This window comes from Capsicum annuum, unplaced genomic scaffold (assembly GCF_002878395.1).
Source record: "Capsicum annuum cultivar UCD-10X-F1 unplaced genomic scaffold, UCD10Xv1.1 ctg79338, whole genome shotgun sequence".
Lineage (NCBI taxonomy): Eukaryota > Viridiplantae > Streptophyta > Magnoliopsida > Solanales > Solanaceae > Capsicum > Capsicum annuum.
Genome location: NW_025889912.1, coordinates 71 through 10,239, shown reverse-complemented (window position 1 = coordinate 10,239; position 10,169 = coordinate 71). Strand labels below are relative to the sequence as shown.

Below are 10,169 nucleotides of genomic sequence, written 5' to 3'. Positions count from 1 at the left end.
GAAATCCATTATCAACTCTCTAAAGCTCATGTCTGTAAAAATGGCATTTGCCTTGTTAATGACTTCATCATCACCGAAGATATCATTGAAGATATCATTCTAGGAATTCCTTTCGTCAACCAGATTCGACCTTACTGGAATGACTACGACGGAATTCGTACAACTCTTTTAAACCAAAATTTATTCTTTCCTTTACTAAGGCCCCTCTCCCCAGAAGAAGGTAACCTTATTAAAGACAGAACTGTGTTTAAAATTAACAGACTCTCTTCTTACATGAATTTTCTTATCTTTACCAGGGTAGTTATAAACCTATTTGTAGAGCCATTGAGTTCTCCTCCAAATTTCCTAATGAAATTACTGATAAAACTCAACTCCAGAGGTTTCTAGGAAGTCTCAATTAGGTTGCAGATTTTACCCCTAACATTAGGCAGGTCTGTGAACCTCTTTACAAAAGACTCAAGAAACCCCAGTTCCTTGGAGTACTGATCAAACGAATGCTGTCATCAAAATCAAAAGCTTGGTCCAGAACCTTCTTTGATTAGGCATTCTAACCCTGAAGCATCCATGATAGTTGAAACTGATGCTTCAGATATAGGGTATGGGGGTATACTGAAGCAAAAGGTCAATGAAAGTTCTCCTGAACAGTTAGTCAGGTTCACATCCGGAATATGGAATTCTGCACAAAGAAATTACAGCACTGTTAAAAAAGAAATTTTATCTATAGTGCTATGTATCACGAAATTTCAAGACGACCTTGTTAATAAAGAATTTTTACTTAGGGTAGATTGTAAATCTGCTAAAGAAATTTTGTAAAAAGATCTCAAAAATCTTGTTTCAAAATAAATATTTGCTAGATGGCAAGCTCTCCTATCTAGCTTTGATTTTCAAATTGAATTTATTAACGGAGAAAATAACTCCCTTCCCGATTTCCTAACAAGAGAATTTTTACAAGGCCACCATGAGACCCACAACACTGGGAAAAATCTCAGTCAACACCAATCCTCCAGATCAAACTAAAATGGCTAGACCATTTGATTTACCACCTACAATATCAGCTCCCTTGAGGCCATCAGTCGCACAGAGGCCTGAACTAAAGACAGAGCTACATTCACCGTTCCAGAATAAGTATGCAGCTTTGGCGGAGTTTCCAAAGCTTCCTCCACCGATGCCATCCAAATTGGTGGACCTTAAGACTAACAAACCCTTTGATAAAGGGTCATCGTCAAGCTCATCGGTACAGTCTAAACAAAGCTATGCCATGAAAGCTCCAGAATTCTTTGCATAGGCCGTGGACCTTGCAGTAACTAAAACAGCACCTACTCCTCCTATCAAAAAGGAATTCAAATTCACTACCACTCAGGTAATGCCTATTATCGCCTTAGATAAGGAGTATGAGGGATATCCTCTCGAATAACTCATTAAGCCAGTCTACAACGACAAAAATTTTATGGATACCGAGAGTCCACTTAAAACCCAAAGATTTTATGAAGCCATTCTGGTAGATACGGATTCTATCGAAGTCGAGCATTCAATGAACGAAAGGAATCCAGAATTTATCAATTATTCAAGATTCACCATCAAAAGGGTATTAACCCCATTCAACTGGTTTGCAGATCACCTGCACACTCCTATCGCCCTATCTATGCCACATAGGCCTCAAACATACAATTGGTACGACTACAAGTCTGCCTGGTTCAATTTCCTCTATGTTCGACCAGGACATACCTGGTTTGTGAAATATTGTCCTGCTATGGTAGAAGCCATTTTACCCAGATGGTTTTACGAATGGTGGGTATACTTTGGAGGAATCAAAGAAATCCTTCCTCAACAATTTCTTAATCGTTTCTCAGAGTTTTGCGTAAAAGAAGGATGCATAACTCTTCCAGAGCACATTCAAATGTGCAAATTCTTCATTAAGAAGAGGGTATCCTACATCATCTCCTGGAACTTCGCCAAAGGAGAACAAGATAGAATTAAATATCTATCAAAAGAAATAAAAGTTAAAGGCTGGACTCCTAAGCCAGCAGCTCCAAAAACTCCTGACAAAGGAAGAAAAACAGCATCTTCAGCAAGTGTCTCTCAAGATAAACAGGCACTCAGAGAAAGATTGAAAAAGGCTTTACAAGATATGGAAAGCCAAGAAACTACCAACGAAGAAGTACTCCAGCTTCTAGAAGAAGCCTCTTCCACCGAAAGCAGTGATAATAATGGGGATATGTTAAATCCCAAAGGAATTCCTAGGGCCTATATGGACCCCTACTAAGAATGGAGAAACGACCCCTTCAAAAGGTAGAGGTTCAAAGAACCAAAATTACTTTTTGAAAGGGCATTCTACTATTCCTAGCAGGGAATCTATAAGACCCTACCCGCTTTAAAAAAGCAACCAATCAGCTTTATAAAAGCTAGAAGAATCGGCTTTTCTACAAGGAAAAAGACAAATTTGCTCAGGACAGCACATCTGCTTTTTGAAAAGCATTTCCACTCAGAATATCTGCTTTTTAAAAAGGCATTTCCACTCAGAAAGGAATATACTTTAAGAGATTAAATCCTAGCCTAACAAATGTACACACGAGATGTATAATTTATGTTTCTCTTGTCTATATAAGACAGTTTGTAATCTGTGAGAAGGCATCCGAAAATTTCCTAACTCTAGAAAATTCTCTACTGCCCATTCTCTTGTAAACTACTTTGTAATGTTTTCCTTGAATTTCTAATAAATTTGTAAGTTGTTTAATCATTTTCTTTTATAATTTTGAAAATTATACTCACGATCCATTTTCTGCTTTTTAGAACTTGTTAAATTTAAAGGTTTGGTTGTTAGTGCCAAAAAGATGAAGCTCTTCCAGACATCTATAAGATTCTTAGGGCATGATCTTTACCAGGGTAGTTATAAACCTATTTGTAAAGCCATTGAGTTCTCCTCCAAATTTCCTAATGAAATTACTGATAAAACTCAACTCCAGAGGTTTCTATGAAGAATTTGCACATTTGAATGTGCTCTGGAAGAGTTATGCATCCTTCTTTTACGTAAAACTCTGAGAAACGATTAAGAAATTGTTGAGGGAGGATTTCTTTGATTCCTCCAAAGTATACCCACCATTCGTAAAACCATCTGGGTAAAATGGCTTCTACCATAGCAAGAAAATATTTGACAAACCAGGTATGTCCTGGTCGAACATAGAGGAAATTGAACCTGGCATACTTGTAGTCGTACCAATTGTATGTTTAAGGCCTATGTGGCATAGATAGGGCGATAGAAGTGTGCAGGTGATCTGCAAACCAGTTGAATGGGGTTAATACCCTTTTGATGGTGAATCTTGAATAATCGATAAATTCCAGATTCCTTTCGTTCATTGAATGCTCGACTTTGATAGAATCCGTATCTACCAGAATGGCTTCATAAAATCTTTGGGTTTTAAGTGGACTCTCGGTATCCACAAAATTTTTGTCGTTGTATACTGGCTTAATGAGTTATTCGAGAGGATATCCCTCATACTCCTTATCTAAGGCGATAATAGGCATTACCTGAGTGGTAATGAATTTGAATTCCTCTTTGATTGGAGGAGTAGGTGCTATTTTAGTTACTGCAGGGTCCACGGCCTGTGCAAAGGATTCTGGAGCTTTCATGGCATAGCTTTGTTTAGACTGTACCGATGAGCTTGACGATGACCCTTTATCAAAGGGTTTGTTAGTCTTAAGGTCCAACAATTTGGATAGCATCGGTGGAGAAAGCTTTGGAAACTCCGCCAAAGCTGCATACTTATTTTGGAACGGTGAATGTAGTTCCGTCTTTAGTTCAGGCCTCTGTGGGACTGATGGCCTCAAGGGAGCTGATGCTGTAGGTGGCAAATCAAATGGTCTAGCCATTTTAGTTTGATCTGGACGATTGGTGTTGACTGAGATTTTTCCCAGTGTTGTGGGTCTGATGGTGTCCCTGTAAAAATTCTCTTGTTAGGAACTCGGGAAGGGAGTTATTTTCTCCTTTAATAAATTCAATTTGAAAATCAAAGCTAGATAGGAGAGCTTGCCATCTAGCAAATATTTGTTTTGAAACAAGGTTTTTAACATCTTTTTGCAAAATTTCTTTAGCAGATTTACAATCTACCCTAAGTAAAAATTCATTATTAACAATGTCGTCTTGAAATTTCGTGATACATAGCACTATAGATAAAATTTCTTTTTTAACAGTGCTGTAATTTCTTTGTGCAGAATTCTATATTCCGAATGTGAACTTGACTAACTGTTCAGGAGAACTTTCATTGACCTTTTGCTTCAGTATACCCCCATACCCTATATCTGAAGCATCAGTTTCAACTATCATGGAGGCTTCAGGGTTAGGAATGCCTAAGCAAAGACGGTTCTGGACCAAGCTTTTGATTTTGATGACAGCATTCGTTTGATCAGTGCTCCAAGGAACTGGGGTTTTCTTGACTCTTTTGTAAAGAGGTTCACAGACCTGCCTAATGTTAGGGATAAAATCTGCAACATAATTGAGACTTCCTAGAAAACTCTGGAGTTGAGTTTTATCAGTAATTTCATTATGAAATTTGGAGGAGAACTCAATGGTTCTACAAATAGGTTTATAACTACCCTGGTAAAGATAAGAAAATTGATGTGAGAAGAGATTCTGTTAATTTTAAACACAGTTCTATCTTTAATAAGGTTACCTTCTTCTGGGGAGAGGGGCCTTAATAAAGGAAAGAATAAATTTTTGCTTAAAAGAGTTGTACGAATTTCGTCGTAGTCACTCCAGTAAGGTCGAATCTGGTTGACGAAAGGAATTCCTAGAATGATATTTTCAGTGATATGTTCGGTGATGACGAAGTCATTAACAAGGCAAATGCCATTGTTACAGACATGAGCTTTAGAGAGTTGATAATGGATTTCCATTTTCTCTCCTGTGGCCGAGTAAAGACGAGAGGTACTCTTTTGAAGGTACTTTGTATGTACTAGCCCTTTAACGATACAGTTACTGTCAGCACCTGTATCAAAGAGTGCGACTCTGTTAAGAACAAAGTCTTTGTTTATGACAATTTTTACGGCTATGTGTTCACTGTAGGCTTTTATGTCCGTAATAGCTTTGCCGGACGTGGAGGGAGAGTCTGAGCCAGGAAAGGAACTAGGCTCTGGTTCTCTAAGCTCTGGAGACTCTGGAGGAGAAATCTTTTTTGGGGGAGAAATGCTTTTTAGAACTTGATCTGTAAGAACGTTAAGCTCTACTTGGTCAAGACGGATTTTCAGATTCTTGATCTCTCCCTTTAGGGTAGAGATTTCTCCTTTGAGATCAGCAATAGATGGTTCTGCAGGTTTGTCGAATCTTGACATAACCTGTTTCATGCTAAAAGGTTGAATAATAGGTTTGGGGGGTTTTTCTTCTTGAGAAAGCATTAATCGTTTGAGTTCTAGAAGATACTTATTTCTAGCCTCATCATCCTGGATGTGTTCTATAATGTCAAATAGGATCTCTTTAGGATTTCCTGAAATGACATTAACAGTCTTTCTAGTGCAAGTGCAGAAGGTACCGTTGCAGGCACATTCTTGGCCGAATTGGGATTGATCCATCTCATAAGTGGCGTTGATGAATTCTTCGTCGCTATAGTCATCACTAGACGAAGTATAGAGTTCGAAGACTTAGAAAATTCAGGTGAATCCTCCATTATAGAGAATAAACTAGCTCTGGTTTCCTCAGAGAGATCTAACTGGTTTATTTTCTTTTTCTTGTTAGACTTGCAATCTTTCTCCCTGTGGCCTGTCTTGCCACAAGTCCAACAAGTATCTTTAGCCTTAGGACTTTTTCGCTTGGCCTTCCTACTAGGCTTATAAGATTCCCTTTTGAAGGGTTTCTCGCTAGAGGTAGCCCTCTTGTAAGGTTTGGAGGACTTCTTTCTATGCCTTTTGCTAGGACTGGTGAATCCATAGTCTTGGCAGAAGGTTCCTAACCCGTACTTGGAAGTACTATCCTTCTTAAGTTATTTCTTAAGTTTGAGGTCAGTGCAGAGATTGATCCCTACAGTGGTGATAAAACTGATTAAGTCGCCATAAGTGAGGATATCGTAAGGAATCTTTCCTTCGAATCTATCGTTAATTTTTGTTCTAACCTTTTCTGCAAATAGAGAAGGGAGACCACTAATGAATCATTCCTTCTAGAAATCGTTGTTGCAGTCAGGTCGGATCATGACCTTTACTAGGAAGGTATCTTTATACCATCAAAAGTCTGCTAGGTCTTTGCAGGTAAGATTGTTGAGGATTTCTAAGCTCCTATATTGGAATAATTTGGGCTCTCCTATGAAATGTCTTGCAATGTGGTATAGGAGAGTGGCACAAGCATCTTCTTTTGCTACTCTCTCAAGAACTTCTTGGCCATTTTCAGTCTTGACGATTGTTTCTACGGCTGTGGCTCCATAGATCAGATTTTTGATTTCATCAGTGAAGTAGTTGTCCCACAAATGTTTTATCATACCAGTGAAACCTGATACAATAATGGTTGCTGCTTTTTTATCAGTGTCTTCTCGAATTTTGTAAGCCGTGATAGATACGCCCATTTTATTGAGTTTGTTGTAGATTTGTTGTTCAGCCAAACCATCAACATTCCATTCAGTTATTCCTCTACCATCATGGTTGAAGGTAGAGAGGTAGGGATATTCTTCAAATTGAACGTCTGGAGGAGAAGGTTTTTTGTAGTAGTTTTTCTTTGTAGAAAAACGATCACTGGTAAGTTTAGCAAGAGAGTTTTTCTGATTGCTAGACTCAGCTTTCTCAGAAATTTTAAACTTAGAAAGCTTATCGTTGATTTGCTCCAAGATTTTTCCTAAAACCTTGAAGTCATCGCTGAGATTTGGGAATTTCTCCTTTTGGAATTCAGGAATCTTGAAGATGGGATTGGTTATAGGATTGGGACCTGGAGTGCCCTTTTCAAGAGCAGGGGAGCTAAAAGGAAGTATCGAGTTTTTAGCTTCTCCTATTTTCTGGGAAATAGTGTGAAGGACCTGATTAGTATAGTTGTTTTGTTCAACTATCCTATCGAGGTCTTTATTGATAGGGGCTGAAAGAGGCCTATCATGTTTCTTCTTGAAGGGGGAAGCATTGAGGACTTCATTTGAATGCGGGATTTTTATCCCTTCGAGAGGAGGAGTAACTGATTCAACTATCTTGTTACTCTGTGTATACCATTTGTTAATGATAACGTTAAGGGATTCATTTTGGTTTTCCATTCTGCCGGTGAACTCAAACCACCGGAAGAATTCTATGTCACATCGGAGTCATTTGATATCGGCTATCCATAACCGACCGAACTTCTTTTGTTGTTCCTTAGAATAGGTACGGGTGTACCACATCCTTTTTACGGCATCCTTCGGGTGATACCAGCGTACTTCAAGAGCCTTTAGGTCTGGAGTGTACTCTTCATCAACTTTGATGACGAGTAGGCTGGGATCAGTCCTAATTTTCTGACGGGATATGGAAGGGGGAGGTTCCATATCTGAGGCTGTAGGACTGCCTGGATCATAATTTTCAGGTTCTAGGGACTCATGGACCCTAGTGGATTGCTGATAAAGGCATATGCTACTTGTATAAAATTAGTTTTCCCATGCTCTAGACTGATTATGTACTTAGCTGCTCATGCTGAGTACACAATCTGCCAACCGTCTGACTTGCGTGCACCACATGCTAAGTACACGGATTCACCAATGAACCATGGGCAAAATGGCCACTAAAGACTATGTGCTTGGCGCCCGTATGCCCGTGCACCCACCGTGAGCACACTATGTATCGGCACTCACGCACTACAACACCAATAAAACACCATGCCACATGCCCTAAAATGGATCGGCGACCCCCGCACCATGCAAAAATAAAAGGAACATAAACATGTGAGGGTTCATAACTAGTAACTTCGACACTTACAAAATAAATGCTTCCACCAAGGTTCGTTCATCCTAATACTTTTGTAATGTTCATCCATCTTCCTCTCCGTTGCATACTCCTTTCTTACATACACGTTCAAAGTGTTTTTTGAAATGACGTTTCACTAATTTAATGCATATTTTTCAATTCCGATGCTGCTTATACTGCATTTCATTGCATGAATATGTACTCTTTAATCGGTTTAAATGTTACCTTATATGTTGGGAGGTTCCAATTTTATTTTTATATTATTTATTTAATATCTTTAAATTTTAATATTTTATATAGTTACTTTATATGTACAATTATGCATTTATTTGTTGGATTAAGGTTACTTCATACGTTGAGAATATTTTTCTAATATTTCTATATTTTAAAATATATTTCTTATTTTTTTATTTGTTTTGGAAATCTTCATAAATAATATTTGAAAAAAATATTTTCTTAATGAAAATTATCATTTACAAATTATGTGAGGCTCTTATCAGTGCATTAGATCGGTCGTACGTTAAAATGTACAGTTCTTAGTTGTACATTTCCAGTATGATTCTCTGAAAAATAATGACTACTTCTGACGCTTGGATTTTTTTAAACATATAAAATAGGGTAGAGGTGTAGAAATCACTTCGAGTTGTCTGTCGCTAGTTGGCATAAGCGCTCATTGGGCAAATCAACGTGTAGTATGGACAACATGGTAGCATGCATGGCTAGTTCGTGCGAGCTGTTGATGCCCTTAAAAACACATCGATGGCACTTCATTGTGCGTTCCTGTTGGCTATCTCTGGCGTCTTCCATGATGGGGTTGTTTGCATTTGATTTTAGATGATGCAGTGCTTTTGTACGTTCAATGAGTTCTAAAAGCTGCTCCAGGCGTATGCTCTAGGAAAGTAACTACAAATGGCATATCAAATAAGCCATAGTTTATTTGATGGTATCTACGACTTAGACAACCGCAGTAATTCTAGAATTATATGTGCTATAACATATGGGGCTGTTGGAGTTTGATTTTGAATGAGGCGGTTCTTTTATGCATGCGGTGAGTTCTAGAAATTGCAATAGGGGCAATCTCTAGACGCTGCATATATGTGGCCAAGTTGAATCTGCATCGAGCACCAACGACGGATATAGAGGCGCCCATGCACAAGCCTCAATGCATCTTCATTACCTTTGCTCCCTCCAAGGGTGGGATATCACATCAAGTGGGACTTATTTTAGCCTTGAAATATTTGAATAGGATGCAGCGCACCACATCTATTGCTAGGCATTGGGGTCAATGCTTGGCATGCATCGATGGAGCATTTGGATGCACAGGACGTGAATTATGTTCGGCATGTGTAGTTAGGCTGGATCCCTGCTTAGCAATAATGTCGTGACTCCCATAACATCTCATTCATGAGGCGCACAAGATTTAGGCTCGCTCTAAGTCAGTTTCTTGTGTTGCATTCCTAACACCCAAGCATTATTAAGTTTAATCCATTGTCTTTTACCTCTCGCATTTCATGCGCAGGGTGAATCAAAAGGCCTCCCTCGTGTCCTATGACTTTCTTTCTTTGTCGTGAAATGTTGTGGTCCATGAGTGACGGATGGAATTATCAAATATGGTCGATGCAGTGGGCATGGATCTTCATTAGCTTTTATGTTCTCGACAAACCTTGAAAAGTGCATCAGGTGACTAACGAACCCTGGCGCGAAAAGTGCCAAGGATTACTTAAATTGATAGCCTACCCCTCGCACTCCATTTGCAGCGTACGTCGGGGGGATGTGTGCTACTCTTATAAATAAAAATAACTCTCAACAACGGATGTCTCGGCTCTCATATTGATGAATAATGTAGCAAAATGCGATACTTGGTGTGAATTGCAGAATCCCATAAACCATCAAGTCTTTGAACATAAGTTACGCCCAAATCCATTAGACCGATGGCACATCCGCCTGGACGTCACACATCGCATCACCCCCTCGTATTATACCTTAATCACGGGGAGCGATATCGTTGCGGTGCAGATATTGGCTTCTCATGCACCTCGAGCTCGCGGCTGGCCTAAATATGAGTCTGCGTCGATGGACGTCACATCAAGTGGTGCTTCTAACTCAACTCTCTTTGCTGTAACGGCTACTGCCCGTCATGCGTTTGGACACCCGGACCCTACCGCTCTTAGGCGCTCCAACCGCAAACCCAGTTCGGCAACTGCACATTGCGAACGCTGGCCTGTAGGGTCCCCATTCAACCCGTCTTGAAACACAAACCAAGGAGTCTGACTTGTGTG

At 39.4% G+C, this 10,169-nt stretch overlaps 1 non-coding gene across 1 annotated transcript; it reads left to right on the top strand.

Annotated features, from left to right (window-relative positions):
* Window positions 1–9,688: 9,688 nt before the first annotated feature.
* LOC124895032 lies at window positions 9,689–9,844 on the top strand. The gene has a single exon (XR_007051495.1). It is a non-coding gene; the product is annotated as a 5.8S ribosomal RNA (ribosomal RNA).
* The last annotated feature ends 325 nt before the right edge of the window (window positions 9,845–10,169 follow it).